General features: G+C 36.3%; 1 long non-coding RNA gene across 1 annotated transcript in view; it reads right to left on the reverse strand.

Moving 5' to 3' along the window:
* Positions 1-12,390: 12,390 nt before the first annotated feature.
* LOC147917287 (uncharacterized) overlaps positions 12,391-22,185 on the reverse strand; it is a 44,413-nt gene continuing 34,618 nt past the window's right edge. The window contains exon 3 of the long non-coding RNA XR_015552081.1: positions 12,391-12,522. This is a non-coding gene — a long non-coding RNA (uncharacterized LOC147917287). The remainder of the gene's footprint in view (positions 12,523-22,185) is intronic.

Genomic DNA, 22,185 nt, shown 5'->3' on the forward strand with positions numbered 1-22,185 from the left:
ACAAATTTTAAAACATTAGAAATAAGAAAGGATCAAACGCAGAGAAGTTGTGAATATTTTATAAATAATGAGGGAATTACCAAAAAAAGTATATATGAAGAAATTTAAAAACATAGAGAAAATGAAAAAAATTAGCAAAATAAAAAATAAAAAGAAGAGATAGAAAACCCAACTATATCAATAATCATAAAAAATATTTAAAAGGCAGCCCCAAAAAATCAAACTTCTCCCTCTACCTCCTAAAAAAATCATCTGATGCAGGTATTTTCATAGGAAACTTAAGGTACAATGTATAAATTCTATGTTTTTAAAACTATTCCAGAGCATGTAAAAAATTTTAAAATGTCCTAAATAAATTTATAAATTACCATAATTGATATCAAAGTCGAAGAAAAATAGGATTAAAAAATACTATAAACCAACCTCACTTATGAGTACAAATACAAGAATCCTAAGTAAAATATTAGTAAAATTAACCAAAAATGTGTTATATGAGTAATATATCATGAAAAGTAGGATTACAAACATCAATATAAGTATTAGCAATGAAATGCAGTACATCACAGAATTAAAAACTAGGAAGAGAACTTCTACTTCTGTAATGAAGGAATAACTGACACCAAATCTGTTCCCCCCACCATAAATAAATAGGAAAGTGGATAAATTATAAGAAGCAACTGTTTTCAGACATTGGGTAATAGGCAGCACATGACTGTGATCCCTGAAGAGAGGGAAACAATTGAAGCAAGCCCTATGGTCATTCTGTCCTTCTGCCTGAAGGCACTTTTTGGACCATAGTTTAGAGAGTGGGAATCCAAGCAAATCACACTTAATGAGTAATGTGAACCTCTGAAAAGCCAGGCAGCAAAGAAATAGAGGGGAATCTCATCTGAATAATCAAGTTCACACAGAGCTGAGGGACGTTGAAGTTTTGATAAGTCGTAGTGAAGAGACTTCATTGAGAGCCCAGCATATTGAGATCCTAAAAAGGTTATGCTCGAATAGCAAAGCTAGTCAAATAAAGACTACAGTAGGCCTGCTGTAACAAAACATAAAATAAGCCCAGAAAAGATCACAATGAAAACAAAATTCCACGCTTTTAAGGAAAACAAGAAAACCAAGATCCTCAATGAAATGTCTAACATTCAATAAAAAATTATTGTACATGTGAAGCAGAAAAATGTGACAAATAACCAGGAGAAAATTCATTCAACAAATTTAGAACCCAAAGTGACAGACATTATGTAATTATCAGACAAGGAATTTAAAACAGCTAGAATAAATATGTTCAAGGATGTAAAGGAATATAAGAATGTAATGAGAAGAAAAATGGAAACTATAAAATAAATGACTAAATGAAGTTTGTACCAGTGAAAAAGACGATATCTGAAATGAAAAATTCAGTAGATAAGATTAGCATCAGTTTAGACACTACAAGAGAAAAGGTCAGTGAACTTGAAAACATGGCATTGCTAATTATCCAAACTGAAGCACAGACAAAAAGCCAGAGCTAATTATATACTGTCTACGAGAAATGACTTTATCATTATTTTTTTTTTTTACTGAGGTAACACTGGTTGATAACATTATATCAATTTCAGGTGTACATCATTATATTTCAATTTCTGTGTAGACTACATCATGTTCACCACCCAAAGCCTAATTACCATCCATCACTGTACACATGTGCCCTATCACCCTTTTTGCCCTCCTGCCTCCCCCCTTCCCCTCTGGTAACCACCAATCTAATCTCTGCATCTATGTGTTTGTTCGTTGCTGTTGTAGTTTTTATCTTCTGCTGACGACTGAAATGATATGGTATTTGACATTCTCCATCTGGCTTATTTCACTTAGCATAATACCTTCAAGGTCCATCTGTGTTGTCACAAATGGCAAGATTTCATCTTTTTTAATAGCTGAGTAGTATTCCATTGGGTATATATACCACATCTTCTTTATCCATTCGTCCATTGATGGGCACTTAGGTTGTTTCCAAGTCTTGGCTATTGTGAATAATGCTACAGTGAACATAGGGATGCATGTATCTTTACACATTCATGTTTTCATGTTCTTTGGATAAGTACCCAGAAGTGGAACAGCTGGACCATGTGGTAGTTCTATTCTTAATTTTTTGAAGAATCTCCATACTGTTTTCCATAGTGGCTGCACCAGTTTACATTCCCACCAGCAGCGTATGCGAGTTCCCTTCTCTCCACATCCTCTCCAATACTTGTTTCCTGTCTTGTTAATTATAGTCATTCTGATGGGCATGAGGTGATGTCTCATTGCAGTTTTGATTTGCATTTCCCTAATGATTAGTGATGTCGAACATCTTTTCATATGCCTGTTGGTCATCTGTGTATCTGCTTTGGAAAAATGTCTGTTCAGATCTTTTGCCCATTTTTTTTTTTTTTGTGAGGAAGATCAAGCCTGAGCTAACATCCAATGCCAATCCTCCTCTTTTTGCTGAGGAAGATTGGCCCTGGGCTAACATCTGTGCCCTTGTTCCTTTACTTTATATGGGACACCGCCACAGCATGGCTTGACAAGCGGTGCACCAGTGCGCGCCCAGGATCTGAACCTGTGAAGCCCAGGCAGCCAAAGCAGAGCGCGTGCACTTAATCACTGTGCCACCGGCCGGCCACTTTTGCCAATTTTTTAATTGGGTTATTTATTTCTTTCTTGTTGAGATGTATGAGTTATTCATATATTTTGGATATTAACTCCTTATCAGATATATGGTTGGAAATATCTTTTCCCAATTGTTAGGTTGCCTTTTCGTTCTGTGGATGTTGCCTTTGCTATGCAGAAGCTTTTCAGTTTGATGTAGTCCCACTTGTTTATTTTTGCTTTTGTTGCCTTTGATTTGGGTGTCAGATCCAAAAATCATTGCTAAGACCCATGTAAAGGAGCTTACCACCTATGTTTTCTTCTAGAAGTTTCATGATTTCAGGTCTTACATTCAAGTCTTTAATCCATTTTGGGTTAATTTTTGTGTATGGTGTAGGATAATGGTATACTTTCTTTTTTTGCATGTGGCTGTCCAGTTTTCCCAACACCATTTATTGAAGAGACTTTCCTTTCTTCATTGTATGTTCTTGGCTCCCTCATTGAAAATTAGCTGTCCATAGATCTGTGGGTTTCTTTCTGGGCTCTCAATTCTGTTCCATTGATCTCTGTGTCTGTTTTTGTGCCAGTACTATGCTGTTTTGATTCCTATAGCTTTGCAGTATATTTTGAAATCAGGTAGTGTGATACCTCCAGTTTTGTTCTTTTTTCTAAGAATTCCTTTGGCTATTTGGAGTCTTTTGTTGTTCCATGTAAATTTTAGGATTATTTGTTCTATTTCTGTGAAAAATGTTGTTGGAACTTGGAGAGGGATTGCATTGAATCTGTAGATTGCTTTAGGAAGTATGGACATGTTAACTATGTTAATTCTTCCAATCCATGAGCACAGAATATCTTTCCATTTCTTTAGGTCTTCTTTGATTTCTTTCAACAATGTTTTTTAGCTTTCAGTGTATGTCTTTCACCTCTTTGGTTAAATTTGGTTAAATTCGGTTAAATTCTTAGGTATTTCATTCTTTTTGTTGCAATTGTAATTGGGATTGTATTCTTAATTTCTCTTTCTGCTATTTCACTGTTAGTGTATAGAAATGCAACTGATTTTTGTATGTTGATTTTGTATCCTACAACTTTACTGTATTCATTTATTATTTCTAATAGTTTTTTAGTAGATTCTTTAGGGTTTTCTATATATAAAATCATGTCATCTGCAAATAGGGACAGTTTTACTTCTTCCTTTCCAATCTGGATCCCTTTTATTTCTTTTTCTTGCCTGATTGCTCTGGCTAGGACTTCCAATACTATGTTAAATAAGAATGGTGAAAGTGGGCATCCTTGTCTGGTTCCTGTTCTCAAAGGCGTAGCTTTCAGTTTTTCACCATTGAGGATGATATTGGCTGTGGGTTTGTCATATATGGCCTGTATTATGTTGAGGTACTTACCTTCTATACCCATTTTATTCAGTTTTTATCATAAATAAATGTTGTATCTTGTCAAATGATTTCTCTGCATCTATTGAGATGAGCATGTGATTTTTATTCTTCATTATGTTAATGTAGTGTATCACATTGATTGATTTGTGGATGTCGAACTATCTCTGCATCCCTGAAATGAATTCCACTTGATCATGGTGTATGATCTTTTTAATGTATTGTTGTATTTGATTTTCTAGTATTTTGTTGAAGATTTTTACATTGATGTTCATCAGTCATATTGGCCTGTAATTTTCTTTTTTTGTGTTGTCCTTGCCTGGTTTTGGTATCAGGGTAATGTTGGCCTCATAGAATGAGTTAAGAAGCTTCCTCTCCTCTTCAGTTTTTTGGAAGAGTTTGAGAAGCATAGGTATTAAGTCTTCTCTAAATGTTTGGTAGAACTCACTGGGGAAGCCATCTGATCCTGGACTTTTGGTTTGGGGGAGGTTTTTATTACTGTTTCAATCTCCTTACTCGTGACTTGTCTATTCAAAATTCTCTATTTCTTCTTGATTCAGTTTTCGAAGGTTGTGTAATTCCAAGAATTTATCCATTTCTTCTAGATTAATCCAATTTGTTGGCCTATAGCTTTTCATAGTATTCTCTTATAATCCTTTACATTTCTGAGGTGTCTATTGTAATCTCTCCCCTTTTGTTTCTGATTTTATCTATTTGAGCCTTCTCTTTTTTTCTTGGTGAGTCTAGCTAAAGGTTTCTCAATTTTGTTTATCTTTTCAAAGAACCAGCTCTTAGTTTCATTGATTTTTTCCTATTGTTTTTTTAATCTCTATTTCATTTCTTTCCTCTCTGATTTTTATTATTTCCTTCCTTCTATTGGTTTGGGGCTTTGCTTGCTCTTCTTTTTCTAGTTTCTTTAGGTGCCCTGTTAGATTGTTTATTTGAGATTTTTCTTGTTTCTTCAGGTAGGCCTGTATTTCTATAAACTTTCCTCTTAGGACTGCTTTTGCTGTGTCCCATAAATCTTGACATGTCATATTTTCATTTTAATTTGTCTCCAGGTATTTTTTTATTTCTCCTTTGATAGTAGTTCAGTAGCATGTTATTTAATATCCACATATTTGTGGCTTTTCCAGTTTTCTTCATGTAGTTGATTTCTAGTTTCATACTATTGTGGTCAGAAAAGATGCTTGGTATTATTTAAAGCTTCTTAAATTTATTGAGACTTGTTTTGTGGCCTAATATGTGATCTATCCTGGAGAATATTCCATGTGCATTTGAAAAGAATGTGTATTCTACAGTTTTGGGATGGAATGTTCTGTGTATATCTACTAAATCCATCCAGTCTAATGTGTCATTTAAGGCCAATGTTTCCTTATTGATCTTCTGTTTGAATGATCTATCCATTGATGTAAGTGGAGTGTTAAAGTCCTCTACTATTATTGTGTTACTATTTCTCCTTTTATGTCTATTAATAATTGCTTTATATATTTAGGTGTTCCTATGTTGGGTGCATAGATATTTATAAATGTTATATCATCTTATTGGATTGTTCCCTTTATCATTATGTAGTGCCCTTCTTTGTCTCTTGTTGCAATTTTTTTAAGTCTATTTTGTCTGATATAAGTATTGCTTCCCCAGCTTTCTTTTCATTGCCATTTGCATGGAGTATATTTTTCCAATCCTTCAGTTTGTGAATGTCTTTAGGTTAAAGTGCATCTCTTGTATGCAGCATATATATGGCTCTTGTTTTTTTAATCCATTCAGCCACCCTCTGTCTTTTGATTGGAGCATTTAGTCCATTGACCTTTAAAGTAGCTATTGATAAGTATGTACTTCTTGCCATTCTGTTACTTTTTTTCTGGGTGTTTTAGTATTCTCTGTTCCTTTCTTCTTCTCTTGCTTTCTTCTCTTGTGGTTTGATGGCTTTCTTTAGTGTTGTATTTGGGTTCCTTTCTCTTAATTTTTTGTGTTTTTATTATAGCTTTCTGGTTTGTGGTTACCATGAGGTTCATATATAATAACCTATGTAAATAGCAATCTATATTAAGTTGATGGTCTCTTAAGTTTGACCTCTTATTAAAAGCCCTACACTTTAACTCCCCTCACCTCATATTTTATGTTTTTGATATCATATTTAACCTGTTGTGTGTGTGTGTGTGTGTGTATCCCTTAACCTCTTATCCTGGATATAGCAATTTTAGTACTTTTGTCTTTCGACATACATATTAGCTTTATAGGTGGTTGATCTGCTACCTTTACTGTATATTTGATTTTATCAGTGATTATTTTTTCTTTGATAATTTTCTTATTCGTATTTGTGGTCTTTTCTTTTCCACTTAAACATGGCCCTTTAACATTTCTTATAAGGCTGGTTTATTATACACTCCTTTAGTATACATTATATACTCCCTTAGTTTTTGCTTGTATGGAAAACTCTTTATCTCTCCTTCCATTCTGAATGACAACCTTGCTGGGTAGAGTATTCTTGGCTGTAGGTTTTTTCCTTTCAACACTTTGAATATCTCACGCCACTCCCTTCTAGACTGTAAGGTGTCTGCTAAGAAGTCAGATGATAGCCTTATGGGGTTTCCTTTGTATGTAACTTGTTGCCTTCCTCTTGCAGTTTTTAGGATTCTATCTTTATCCTTAATTCTTGACATTTTAATCATAATGTGTCTTAGTGTGGGCCTCTTTGGGTTCATCTTTTTTGGTGCTCTCTGTGCTTCCTGTACCTGGATGTCTGTTTCTTTCTTTAGGTTAGGGAAGTTTTCAGCTATTATTTCTTCAAATATGTTCTATGCCCGTTTGTCTCTCTCTTCTCCTTCTGGGAAACATATAATATGGATGTTAGTCTGCTTGTCATTGTCCTGGAGTTCTCTTAGACAGTCCTCGTTCTTCTTAATTCTTTTTTCTTTTTTCTGTTCAGCTTGAGTGATTTCCTTTACTTTTCAATCCAGCTTGCTGGTCTGTTCTGTGTCATCTACTCTGCTGTTGATTCCCTCTAGTGAGTTTTTCACTTCCATTATTATATTCTTCAGTTCTGATTGGTTCTTTTTTATATTTTCCAATTCTTTTTTCACTGTGCTCATCTATTCTTCTCCCAAGGTCAGTGAGCATCCTTATGACTATTAGTTTGTACTCTTTATCAGGTAGATTGTTTAACTCTGTTTTGTTTAGTTCTTTTTCTGAGGATTTGCCCTGTTCCCTTATTTGGAACCTATCCCTTTGTCTCCTCATTTTGTCTACTTCTCCGTGCTTGTGTCTATGTATTAGGTAGATCAGCTACATCTCCCAATCTTGGAGATGTGGCCTTATATAAGAGATGCCTTATGGGGCCCAACAACGTGCTTCTCTCTTCTCACCAGTGCCAAATGTTCCAGGAGTGTTTCCTGTGTGGGCTACATGTGCCCTTCTGTTGTGGTGGGGTTGCTCTTGCTATGGGTGCAAAGGTAGGCTAGGCTGGCCTCCCAGGCCAGCTTATTGCATGGCTCAGCTGCATGTGGCTGCTACAGTCACTTTAGTCATTTTATTGGGTGGGGCAAGCCCCACCACAGCTGGCTGCAAAGTCTAATAGTACACACCTGCTGCTGTTTTGCTGTTAAGTGAGTCAGGCCCCCAGAGTGTCTGGTTGCTAGGCTCAGGGGCTCATAATTGCTGTAGGCCTCTGGCCTGTGAGGCTGTTGTCAGCTCTCTCAGTAGCACACTGGGTGGGGCTGGCCCCAGATGTGGCAGCACACAATCTTTTCAGGCATTGAGGGTGGAGCAGATCCCCTCTGGCTGTTTGAGAAAGCCAGTGGCACAAGTCTGCTGCAGCCGACAAGCCCCACTGCCCACAGGCCCACACACCCTGCCAGTGCAGTGCTACCCCAGACGCTTGCCTCACCCCACTGAGACAGACCCATTTGCCCAGCTGCAAATGTTCCACACACCCCACCTATGTGGGCCCACAGGTTCCCCTAGGGCTTGCTGGTGGGGGTGGCCAGTCCCTAGGCTGGGCTACCTAACCTGGCTGAGCTGGATTAAATTGGTGCTCTAGTGGGTGGGGCAAACCTCTGCACTAACAGGCCAGAGGAAGAAATCCAATAAAGTCTGCCAGCACCCGTGTCAGCATGCCTGTACTAGGTCACAATAGTGGCTGCCACCAGTGTCTCCGTCCCTGTGGAGGTGAACCTAGCTGCCTCTTGTTTTTCTGATATGCATCCACAGCCTATCAGGTGAGTCTCTTTCAACAAAGGACTATGCACCTTTCTTTCTGATTTTGTGTTGGTTTCTGGAACAGGAGAATCTGTGCATTGGCCCTTTAGGAGTAGGCTTTTCTTTCTCTTCTGTTTGACAGTTTTGGGGGCAGGGGGTATTCCCCATTGGTTTTCATAGACAGCAAAGTCAGGCATTATGGCACTCATCTCAGTTGTGCTGAATTCAAAGGCTGCTTATTGTGGCATAGCCCTCCTGCTCAGATCCCCCACCCCTCCAGGAAAAGCTTCGTACCTTTAGGATTGCTCCTGTCTGTGAAGTGCTGTGGCTAGAATGTGGTTTTTAACTCAGCAGAAAGGTATTTCTGCCTCTTCCATCTCTTCCAGTGTTGTCTCTTGTTGTGGGGGTTCTTTTTATCCAGTCTCCAGTTCTCTCTCAGTGCTAATTGTTCCACAGGAAGTTGTAAATTTGTTGTATCTGTGGGAAGAGGTGAGTTCAGAGTGCTCCTATGCTGTCATCTTGCCAGCAATCCCCTAAAAATGACTTTAAATAAAATTATAGATAGAATGAAAATGAAAGAATGGAAATAAATATATCAAACTCACAGTACTAAAAAACTAAGCTGGAGTAGCTATAATAATATTATACAAAATAAATTTCAGAGTAAAGGATATTACCAGGGATAAATAAGATCATTTAAAAATGATAAAGTAGATAAAAATCAAGAAGAATAACAATCTTAAATTGTTATGTCCCTGGTAACAGAGATTCAAAATACATAAAGCAAACAATTATAGAACTGAAAGATAAACCCATAAGTCAGAGATCTCAATATCTTTCTCTCAATTGATAGAATTAGTATACAGAAAATGAGTAAGGATACAGAAGACGTGAACACTATCAATAAACCAAATGATATTTAAGCTAGTTTAGCAACTACGTTTAGCAAACTACTGATTGTTTCTTTTGTCTCTTGTCTCCTATTTCTTTTGTGAAACCAAATTCATTATCAGCTTCATTCTACCTAGTAACAGCAGAATATACATTCTATTCAGTTGCACACAGAATATTTATTAAACTAGACCATATTCTGGGCCACAAAACAAGTCTCAATAAATTTAAAAGGATTCAAGCCATACAAAGTATGTTTTATGGCAGTAGGGAATTACATTAGAAATTGATAAGAAGAATTCCCCAAATATCTGGAAATGTAATAACACGTTGCTAAATAATCTATGGGTCAAGGAAGAAATCGGAAAGTATCCTCAACTGATGAAAATGAAAACACAAGATATCAAAATTTGTACACTGCAACTAAAGCAGTGCTTAGAAAGTAATTTATAGATGTAAATGCCTTTATTAGAAATGAGGACAGTAACCTAAGTTTCTACCTTAAGAAAATAAAGAAGAAGAAGAAATCAAGCACAGAGTAAGCAAGAGAAAGGAAATTACAGAAATAAATGCAAAAATCAATGAAATAGAAAACAGAAAAAAATAAAAGAGAAAAATAAAACAAAGAGCTATTTCTGTGAGAAGATCAATAAAATTAATAAATCTTTATCCAGACTGATCAGGAAAAAAAAAAGAGACAAAGAAATTAAAAATTACCAATAGCAGAAAGACAGAGGGGACATAACTACAGATATTAAAAAGGTAATAAAGGAATGTTATGAAGAACTTTATGTCACTAAATGTGACAACCTAGATGAAATGGACAAATTCATTGGGAAAAAAAAAAACTATCAAAGCTCACTCAAAAAGTATGGATAACTCACATAGCCCTATATCTATTTTTTAAAATGACTTTATAGTTAAGAACCTTTCACAAAGAAAATTCCAGGCCTAGGTGGCTTCATTGATGCATTCTACCAAACTTTTAAAGCAGAAATAATATCAATTTTTGGCACTCTTAGAAACTGTACGAGGAGGTAGCATTTCAACTCATTCTATGAGTCCAGCAATACTCTATTACTAAAACCAGACAACAATATTAAAAGAAAGGACAATTACAGAGTAATACCCCTCATGAACATAGAAAAAAATATTCTTAACAAAAACTTAATAAGTTGAATACAATAATATACAAAAAAAATAAGAAATCATGATCAAGTGGGATTTATCATGGGAATGTAGGATTGGTACAACAAAATAAAATTAACGAATGTAGCTCACTATATTAACAAATTAAAACAGAAAAAATGCATGATAATCTAAATACATGAAAAGCATTTAACAAAATTCAAAATTTATTCATGATACAACCTAAATATATCAAACTCATTTGATCCTTACAATAGTAATAGTAATATTAATAATAGTTTGTGATTATTTAATATCTCCTTAACTAGACTGTAAGCTAAGTACAGATTCTGCTTTTGCTTAAAATTTCAAAATTTTGTTTATCATGGAATTTTTAAATTAATTTTGATTTTTTTAAATATTGCATTAAAATGTTATCTTGATTACTGAACTTTTTGCTGTCTCTCTAAATTTTGAGCCTAATGCAAGTGCCTCACTCACCTCATTCTGGCTCCAATTCTGGCAGGAACCATGTATTTTTGTTATTGTTTGTTTGTTTTGTGTTTGTTTTTGCCACACCTAAGGCAATGTCTGACATATAGTAATGACTCAATAAATATCAAGTGAATAAACAAATGAGTTAACTGCAAGGATGTGTATTACAATGCTGTTTGTGATAGAAAAAAATGTAAACATTAATCAATAAATGCAAGTTTAAATTATGATACATTCATGCTATGTAAAATTCTCCAAAAGAATGATCACACACACACACACACAGACACTCACATGAGAAGATCTCTAATGCATATTGACAAGTTAAAAAGTACATTGCATGGCTGTCCCAGTGGCATAGTGGTTACGTTCACGTGCTCCGCTTCAGTGGCCCGGGATTCCCAGGTTTGGATCCTGCCTGTGGACCTCATGACAGCACTCATCAAGCTATACTGTGGCAGCATCCCACATACAAAATAGAGGAAGATTGGCACAGAGTTGGCTCAGGGACACTATTCCTCAAACAAAAAAAGGAAGATTGGGGGCGAGCCCAGCGGCATAGTGGTTAAGTTCACGTGCTCCACTTCCGCAGCCCAGGGTTCACAGGTTCAGATCCTGGCCACAGACCTATACACTCCTCATCAAGCCATGCTGGGGAGGCATCCCATATATAAAACAGAGGAAGATGGGCACAGATGTTAGCTCAGGGCTAATCTTGCTCAGCAAATAGGAAGATTAGCAACAGATATTAGCTCAGGGCTGATCTTCCTCACCAAAAGAAAATTTTTTAAAAAAAGCAAATTGCAGAATCATGTATATGGTATGACATGATAGATAGATAGATAGACAATAGATATCTGAATAGATGTATAGTATATTACATAGTAATGATAACAGAAGTTATCTTTAGATAAGTGAGTGGAATTTTGAGTTTGAGGAAGGATATGAAGGAAAATTTATATCCAGTACTATAGGTAATTCTGAATTGTTTGAACTTTCAGAGAGCTTATAATCATATACTAATTTTTAAAGGTTTTTAAAAAAAAATTCAGAAAAGTTTACCACCTCCAGGGAGTCTTCCTTAATGGCATACTGCTGAATACCACTTTACTGTGAGCCTTCTTGGCATGGTGCACTGGGCCTCCACTTGTTTGCATGATGCATTGTAAGGATCGAGTGACTCATTTCTTTGCATATTCTGTCTCATCCACCAGATTGAAAATTCCTTTGAGGCTGAGGCTGATAGTTCTATTTCTTATGCCTTTCTAATAATACAGTTCAATACTATTCTACCTAGAATTGTATCTGACTAACTTATAAACATGAAGCCATGTGGGTCTTACTCATTGTATTTGTACCTGGCATACTAATCGGTTACTATGGGATTTCTCTTTATATACATGCAAGAAATTACAGTGAGTACTTAGCTGAACCAAAGTTATAAAAACAAATATGAGCCATACTTAGACATTCTGCAGGTTACCTTCCCACAGAAGTTTCTATGCACCAATATTATGCCAAAACCAAAACAATATTGTAGGATATCAACTTAATGCCAAACTTTAAAAGAAATGACTATGATATAGCATTCAATCAAATACATTGACAAACAATCTCTATTATCTGTAAAATCTTCCAAAAAGTATTGAATCAGATTAAAGAGACAACAACAAGCAATGACAGATTTTTAGTGACGTGCTTCTACAAAGGTTTATTTTTCTTCTTCCAATTCCTGACTCGGGAGATGGTTCAAACATGTTCCTTGGGATCCTGCAACTCCCACGGGGAGTGGATGGGTTGATGCCGATGGGCATGGCTGTGAAGATTTGGAGAAGACAAAGTTACCATCTGACTTCCAAAGAACCAAGCCCCTGAGGTTTACCTTTGTGTTTCTCTTTGTAAATTTCCTTCAGCTTCTACCTATATTGGATTACATTACAACATATTTCTTCAAAGTTGACTTACATTTGTGCACAGCCTGAAGGGAATAGAGTAGGCCCCGATATGAGTTTAAATCTCTGAATGCAGAGAGAGTCAATATAAGTCTGAGTCTTACTATAATATTAACTGTTGACACCACACTGAATTTGGAGATCAATCACATTTAAAATTTCACTGTTCTCATGCTTGCATTTGGATCTAGATTCTAATTTTCTTATCACAGATTGCAAAACTATTTGGATTCTAAAATTTGGATTGGAGGATGGAGGAAGAAGAGTATATTAGAAAAAGTAAGTGGGGGTATTTAAAAAATCTGGCATCTGAAAGTTATAAATTTTAAAAGCTCATTTTAACTTCCCAGTAAAACTAATCATCTTTATTTAATATTCCTATTAAAAATGAATGTGATGCAATTGCAAACATGTTAAGATTAACACAGATACCTAGGAGACAAAAAGGAATAGTCACAATTTTCTGGTTTACAATAAAATAAAGATGCTTCAAATTCTTTTTTCTTTTGATGAAGAAAAAATATCACTTGTAACTCAACATTTATTCATTATCCATCTGTAATCACTTCACTTATAATTTACCAAATAACCAGAATTTCTGTGTGTGCTGTATGTTTCTTTCCCTGAAGGCCATCAACAGTGCAGATGATAAATCAATACAATCATAAAAGCATAAAGAGAACAGATAGAGTCTAACACACTATTTAATAGACAAGGCTCAATTCTGCTAGGGACACCTTAGGCCCAAAATTAGCTCAAAGAAATGCTGATTCATTTTAATAAGATTCAGTGCCTAATCAGGTTGGAAAGACAGAAGAATCATACCAAAAATAAGTGCCAGATTAGTTCACAAGCTAGAGAAATTCATACTTATATCATCTGATATAAAGTTTGACAGGCCATGTTTGGATGAATTCTGTTTTATAGGAGAATATTCAAATGACTTAATCAAGGCTGGGGTCCTAGTTTAAGATTGAAGGTTATTTCAAGTGTCTTTTTCCCTAGAAAATTCAAAATAACAATTGAGATATTGACGTTTCCCACCCACTGGGAAGATAATAAATTCAATAAATAGATCCATAAATAATACGGCCCAGAAAACATTTCTAAAAACTTCTTCCTCCTTCCTTCCCTAAAGAACCCTCAACTTAAATCCTGAGCAGTAAGGAGCACATCTAATAACATCACCAGAAATGAATTCTAAATGCAAAATAATGTTTTTCTTGAACAGAAGTTCTACCTCTGCATTTATGGAATTCCTTCTGGAAACATGATGTAGCAAAGAATGAGTAAGGGCTTTGGCATCAGAAAAAATGGTATTTTGCTTTTCTTCTTCCTATTCTTCAGCCAGTTATTTATTTTTGTTGAGCCTCAGTTTCCTCATCTGTAAAATGGTAATAATAACACCTTGCTTACATTTGAGCCCCATATGAGATGTCTGCTCAGTAAAGCATGTAACACATCGACATTGTGCATGAGGTTGCTCAGAAGGGCTATTCCTTCCTATTGTTTTCCTTTTGTGTTTTTCCACAACATGGCATATTTTCTTCATAGCAAGGGCATCAGCAGTGTCTGCCATACCGAGAAAGTTTCACAAGTATGAAGCAGCATCTCAGATTACCAAATTATGAACTATGACTCTGAATTACCAAAGAGATGAATAAAATCATTCACTTAGCACGGATTCAAATCTTTGAGACCAAATTAACATTTATCTGTTCTAAGTAAGTAACTAATTGGATAAATTGTTGGGGAATGTTGAAAGAAAAGAAATTGCTATTAAATAAATATGACTTTGATCCAATGAACTAAGTTTCTATGATATTTACTATATGATTTATGCAGAAATATACATGTCAGTGACTTAGTGCTAGGCTCCTTAATGTTCTATTTTGGAGATTTTTTTCCAAGTGTTCCTTCCTTAGAAAACTGATTTATGCTTGCTGCTTAGAACAAAACATCAAAATGACAGTTAAAATATTGAAACTCTCCATATATTGGAAAGATAATAAATACCACCAATAAATTCATAAATAATACAACCCGGAAAACATTTCTGTACATTTCCTCCTCTCTCCATTCCCACTGAACCGTCAACTTACTTCCCTGAGGCGTTTGAAAGAGTGACCGGAGTATTAAAAATGAAAGTGTAGCAAGGTAAGCAAAAAAGAGACAGCTGATTCCTCTGGGAAAAAAAGGTGTCAGCGCTTACCAAAATATGTATCCCAATGAGTGCACACAAAAGCAAACTTTTACAGGGTTCTTAGTTTTACAAATACTGAAAGAAAAGGGAGAAAGCACATCTGAACCACTCACACCCCCTCATTAAAAGCAGTTTGGCATAGGAAAGATGAGTTGCTGCCTAAATAGCAAGTGAGACCTTTTCAGGCCTGACACCCAAAGTCGGTCTGACACAAGGGTCCACAGCATGCCACTGAAAATGAGGTGCTTCCTGCCTGGGAAATGATATGGATGGCAGTACCTGACTGCGGGTAACAGTAGTATAATGGCAGGCTCTGAAGGCTGCTTTATTTGGTAATTGTTTGGGAATAGGTCTCTATACCAGCTACATAATTTCTCATAGGGATGCTATATCATCTGAAGGCTTCAAGTTCTATTCACCTGGAAAATGTAATCTACAATGAGGGAAAAAAAGTGTACGACAGCATGACCATGATGTCTCTACAAGGCAAAAATGCCTGCAGTAAAGAACAGCACACTGATTTAAGCGCTGCTGTCAACATTTGCTTCCTGGAGGCCCCAAGGACCAATACACTCTTGCAGGGAAGCAAATTTGGGTCTTATAGACAGATGAAGCTCCTAGAACTGATTATTCAGTCAAGTCCCCAGGAACTCTTAACACATTTCACATTTTTCAATTTGAAAGAATGGTACTACTTATCTAGAAGCCTCCTTTCTCCCAGAAATATAATCCATCAACAAAAATATCACATCAGCAAAAAAAAAAAAGAGAATTAAATGCCTTCCTATTTACTGTTTCCTTTTCAGGGTCCTATACACTGATGTATGGCTAATATCCAGCTGCCCGTAGAAAAAAATCATTACTCAGCGGGACTATTCTTGCCTCTCACAACGAATGACTCAGTAAAATGTTGCTGAGTTGGGATCTCTAACTCTATCAATTCTGATAACCAGATTCACAACATAGTCCATCCCTGGACAGTTTGTATTTAGAAAACTGATCTAAGACAAATGCACGAAGAGAGGTGGACATAAAAATTCAGGTCGTTAAGATGAGTTTTAGCTCTGGAAACAAGTTCTGATATATTGGTAAATTTATAATTTTCACCATGTCATTTGATATTATCACTTGGAACTTAACACTTGTTTTAATGTTATAAATTCTCCTGACACTCTTAGCCAATGACTCAGACCAGGATAGAGCTAGAAGGAGCCTTAAATAAATTGTTGCCCTTTAGAAGTGACATTTATACCTACTCTACCAATTTCTATAAATGTTCACCATTTCAAAGCAGATAAAAACAAAGAAGAATGAAAAACTATACCTACAAATTGAAGTGAAAGGAAGCTGATCAACCATAGAACGCTAGTCTGGGTCACAAACAAGTTCTTGTGGCCCAGCTGAAAGAGTCAGTAGACTGAGGCAAGCTTCCACCGCATTTCACTTCACATACTCTACTCCCTTCAGGCTCCAGACATGGTCCTAGGCCCTTGGATACCAATGTGAATAACGCCAACTCCTTATTCTCAAAGACTTCTCAGTTTACTAACAGAGAGGAAATAAAACACAAACCTTTACAAAACTCATAACAAGGGTATTAAGGGAGGATCATCTGAGCAGTTAGGGATGGAGACAGGAGGGAAATCTAACTTTTCCTTCAGAGGACACTGGAAGGGTATGAAGATTTAAGCAAGTCTCATGCACAGAGCAACACACACTTCCGTGTCATGTGGTAAGTGAAGATTCCTGCCTTCAGAAAAATTGATAAGGGGATCAAATGATGTCATTTGCTGCAATGGATGGGCAAATTGCTCATTGTTGACTTAAAAGCTGTGAATATGGTAACATGATCAGATTGCCTGGGAACAGGACAAAAGCCCAGGGCTCTTCACTGCCAATCTGTCTTCTTTCCACCGGGCAACCCCTCAAACAGATGCATCATCAGGTTTGACCGCAGCAGAGAGGTGCCTCCTTTTATGCCACAATGTACATGAAGGGATATACATCTATGTGCACCCAGCAGAAATGGAGGGATTCCATTGGCCAACCCAAAATGCCATTTAGACCATGATGCCACAGAGATTAGACTCCAGATCCTCATGAGATGCTGATTTCTCAGACATCATGGCAGAAAGGTCCAATTGGGTAGAAGGTCCAATTAAAACAACTCTTTCCAACTGAAGTTATTGTTTAAGGTATTTATGCCAAGATTTTCTTTCTGATTCTCCTCCATGAATTGCATTATATGAACCCATCACTGCTTTTTGTTTTTCCCTACAATTTTATACCAATCAAGGAAGCCCTTATCAAGGCGTGAGAAATAGAGTGTAAACTCAAGAAAACCTTCAATTTTAGACCTGACCGAAGCCCTGAAGGACAATGTCTATGGCAATTTCGTATAGGATTGTGACTGCTGCCATGGAGCACACTCATCACCCTACTCTTCCCTCCCCACCTGCCAATCACCCCTTTTCAAGCCAAGCCCTCTAGTAATATGTTCCTTAAAAAAAAACAACAGGATGGGCCAGCGCAGTGGTGTAATGGTTAAGTTCACGTGCTCTGCTTTGGCGGCCTGGGGTTCCCAGGTCCTGATCCCAGGCACAGACTGACGCACCATGTCAAGCCATGCTGTGGCAGCGTCCCATATAAACTAGGGGAAGATGGGCACAGATGCTAGCCCAGGGCCAATTTTCCTCAGCAAAAAGAGGAGGATTAGCAACGAATGTTAGCTCAGGGCTAATCTTCCTCACACACACAAAAAAACAGGAGGTGAGAGTAAAAGTCATGTGACATACCCAACCAATTAAATTTCATCCTCTATCCTCTCCCATTCAGACCTGAATATTATCACATAACATCTATCTTTAAAGGCTTATGTAATGGATCCTGTGATATCTATTACTGAAGTGGAACAATTTTTTCTTTTCACTAGAAAAGATGGGATTCATAGGGTTACTGTTCTCATATGAGGTATTACAAGGTATCTGGGACCCTTAGAGACATGGGCTGCCTCTCAGAAAGAAGAGAGGAGAACACTGAACACTCTTAAATCACCTTATTAAAGTCCCTTTGTTTAAAAGTCATGCTTGCTATGTTCTATACCAGAAACACAATTCACATTTTCATTCATTCACCAATAAAATTAAGCACCTACTATGTGCAGGCTCTATCCTAGATGCCTGGGATACGTCAATGAACTAAATAGGCCAAGATCTCTGCCATCACAGATCTTAAATTCTAGCAAAGTGATACTGGGCTTAGGATAGAAGTGGCATTACAAAGAGAAGAAAGGATAAACCAGTCAACAGTGTTGGGACCATTGTCCATCCATTTGGGATAAAACAAGGTGAGGTGTGTCTACCTCACATTACACACAAAAATCAGTAACAGGTAGAAATTTTCAGAATACGATATAAAAGAATATCTGTAGGAATTTAAAGTAGGAAAGAATTTCTTAAAGGACACAAAGCAAAATCTATATTGTCATATTTGATTACATAATCATTAAAAGATTCTTCAAACAGCAACAAAAGTCAAGCCACAGATTGGGAGGAGGCACACAACCAGGAAAGAATTTCTATCCAGAATGCATAGAGCATTCCTACAAATTGATGGGAAACAAAGATTAAAAGGCTAATTTTTAAAATGGGCGAAGAATATGAGTGGCAATTCATAGAAGAGAAACTCTGGGTAGCCAATAAACTTATGAAAAGGCATTCAGCCCCTAAAATTACAAGGAAAATGCAAATTAAAACAGCAATGAGATACAATTTTACATCCATTAAATTGGTAAACATTTTAAAGTCAGATAATATCAAATGTTGATGAAGATGTGGAGCAGTAGGACTTCTCATTCACTGCTGAGGAGACAGGAGAGAGGGACAGGTACATTATGAAGCAATTTGGTAATATTTAGGAAACTTAGCTCACATGCACGCACAAGGAGACCTGCATAAGAATATTCTTCACACCATTGTGTGAAAGGGCAAAAGTTGGGAAACAAATCATATACCCCATTATCAGGGGACTAGATAGATTGTGGCATATTCAACCATGGAAAACTGCAGCTGTTAAAATGAATAAACTGGGGCCACATGTAATTAACATGGAGAGTCTTCAGAAATATAATGTTCAAGGAAAAAAATGAGTTGCAGAAAGAGACATACAGAATAATAACATATTTTCAAAATCTGCAAAAATGTGCTAAACATTTGTGGAGGTTTAGGTGTGTACAAAAAGTATTTCTAAAAACTATAACTATTAACATGAAAGATATTAAATGCACGATGGTGGTTATTTCTGGAGCAGGGGCAGGGGAACAGAGTTAGGGAGGAGTATACCACCATCCTCAACTCTAACTATAATGTTTTGTTTCTTTAAAAATACCTCAAGTGAAGATGGCAAAAATCTTAAGATTTAATAAACTTGATTGGTAGGTCTGTAGATGCTCACAATTGTAACTTCTATACTTATCTACATATGTGAAATATTTCATAATAATATTATTGATTTTTAAATAAGAGGAAAAATAAAATAAAATTAGATGAAATTTGTTCCTTTGTGCCAGAAATAAGGCAAAAAGAATTTGAGACCATGGGCTCATGCTATCTGCTCTGAAGAAAGAGATGAAAAGAATCGAGCCACACTCTTTCCACTTTCCACTTCCTCCTGCCCTCACTCCCAGAGTGTCACATTCACCTGGATGTCCCTACAGTGGTTGGCTGCTGGATGCCAACTGCACACAAAACCCCTTTGCTGTTGCCCCCATTAGCCCTAGGACTACTGGGACCTGTGGAGAAGTCACAGGAAGAAGCTGGAAGCAGGATAGAAAATGGTCCACTAATACTCGGCCTTGCAATCAATAAGGAAGAAATTGACAAAATTCATTGACCAGTCTCTGTCTTTCAGCATCTTTTTAATTCCCACTTTTGTTGCAATTAAAAAAAAAAAAAAAGAATCAAAGTATGATCTGGTCCAGAGAGAACAGACATCACCAATTTTGGCAGACCATAGAACAGAAACACAAAATAATAATATTAAATCACTGCTTCCACATCGTCTTCCTCCCAGAGGTGTTTTTAACCCTATCTTAAAGATTTTTTAAACAATGGTTTAATTCATTCACTTTAATTTCTACAGCTAATAAGTGCATGTGTCATTTGTCTTAGGCACTTCACGCCACTTCCTTTGTGAAATGATCCCACCCTCATTGAAGCAAGGAATTTAGCACAATCTTATTTCCCATATTATACTGATCTTGGTCAATATAACCTAACAGCACAAATACAAATTATTGTTTTATACATTTTTATATTGTATATGATATCTTTCAAGGATAATTTTTAATGCTCAAGGATTATCTAGACAGTTCTATATATTTAACTTGTATCAATGGATAATGTAGTCTTTTTATAGTCAGACTTCCTCATTTTTTACTTCTTATTTTTGACTTTTGATCAGTAAGAGCTATGCTTTCCAAACTTTAATGTGCATATGAATCACCTAGGGATCTTGTTAAAATGCAGATTCTAATTTTGGTAGATCTGGGGAGGGGCTTGAGATTCCGCATTACTAACAAGCTCCCAGATGATGCTGATACATCGTCTTTGATCAGCAAGGAGCTCAAGTCCTTTTTCAGTGATGTGTGACTAGTGCATTTTCCATGTCTCTGCATATTTGAGAATGTCTTTCTATTGTCTATACATATGAATAACATCTTCACCAGGAACATAATATTTGAAGCACAGACTTTTTCTTACAAATCTCTTTGGTACATGATCTATTACCTTCCAGCACTCTGCATTGTAGGAAATATTGAGGCTCACTTTATTTGAGCCCCTTGAAATACAGCAACAATTTTTTCCTGCCTAGAAGCTTGCAGTAGATTTTCTATATCACATAAATTCAAAATTTTTCCAGAAAAAATCTAGATGTGCTTCTACTTTCATTTAATTTGGTCAAGAACACAGTAGGCACTTTGAATTTGAAATTACGAACTTTTTTCAAGTTTAGGAAAAAACTTTTCTTTATCCCTGATTATAACATCTGGCCTATATTTTTATATTTATTTATCAAGAATTCCTATTTTCCTTGAGCCAGCCCCAGTGGCCTAGTGGTTAAGTTTGGTGCACTCTGCTTCAGTGGCCCAGGTTCAGTTCCCAGGCGCAGACCTACAGCACTCATCTATCAGTGGCCATGCTGTGACAGCAGCTCACATACAAGAGGAAGATTGGCAACAGATGTTAGCTCAAGGCTAATCTTCCTCAGCAAAAAAAAGAATTCTTATTTTCCCTAAACTGGATCATCCTCTTTATTCTCCATATCTATTGATTTCATCAATTATACTTGGAGATTTTAATACCCCACTTTCTTTTAACTGATAAAATTAGACAGAAAGACAGTAAGGAACAATGACTTGAACACTATCAACCAACTTGATGTAACTGACATCTATACAATGGAATGGTATACACTCTAACAATGGAATACATTACAACAATGAAAATGAAAGAGCTACGGCTATACTTGTCAACATCAATGAACCTTAGAAGCAAAGTTGAGGGGGAGAAAGGTATTTCATAAAAGAATACCTCCACTATAATACTATTTTCATAAAAACAGGCAAAACTAAATAATACATTGTTTAAGGACTATATATATACATATATATATATACATATATATATACTCAACATCATATGTAATTTGAATTGCAAATCAAAACAACAATGAGATACCACTACACGCCTATTAAAATGGCCAAAATCCAAAACACTAACACCACCAAATGCTGGTAAAAACGTGGAGGAACAGGAAATCTCATTCACTGCTGGTGGGAATGCAAAATGGTGCAACCACTCTGGAAAACAGTTTGGGGAGTTCTTAGAGAATTAAACATACTCTTACCATATGATCCAGTAATCACATGCCTTAGTATTGATCCAAATGAGTTGAAGACTTATGTCTTGCATACAAATTTGCACACAAAAGTTTATATTAGCTTTAGTCATAATTGGCAAACTAGGAATCAACCAAGATGTCCTTCAGGAAGTGAATGGATAAAGAAACGGTAGTACATCCAGACAGTGGAATATTATTCAGTACTAAAAAGGAAGGATCTATTGAGCCACAAGAAAACATGGAGAAACACTAAAGACATATTACTAAGTGAGAGAAGCCCACCTGAAAAGGCTCATACTATATGATTCCAACTATGTGACACTCTAGAAAGGGCAAAACTATGAAGACAGTAAAAAGATCAGTGGTTACCAAAGGTATGGGAGGAGAGAGGGATGAATAGGTGGAGCAGAGGGTGTTTCCAGAG

Source organism: Ceratotherium simum, chromosome 4 (assembly GCF_057802395.1).
Source record: "Ceratotherium simum simum isolate JZ-2026a chromosome 4, ASM5780239v1, whole genome shotgun sequence".
Lineage (NCBI taxonomy): Eukaryota > Metazoa > Chordata > Mammalia > Perissodactyla > Rhinocerotidae > Ceratotherium > Ceratotherium simum.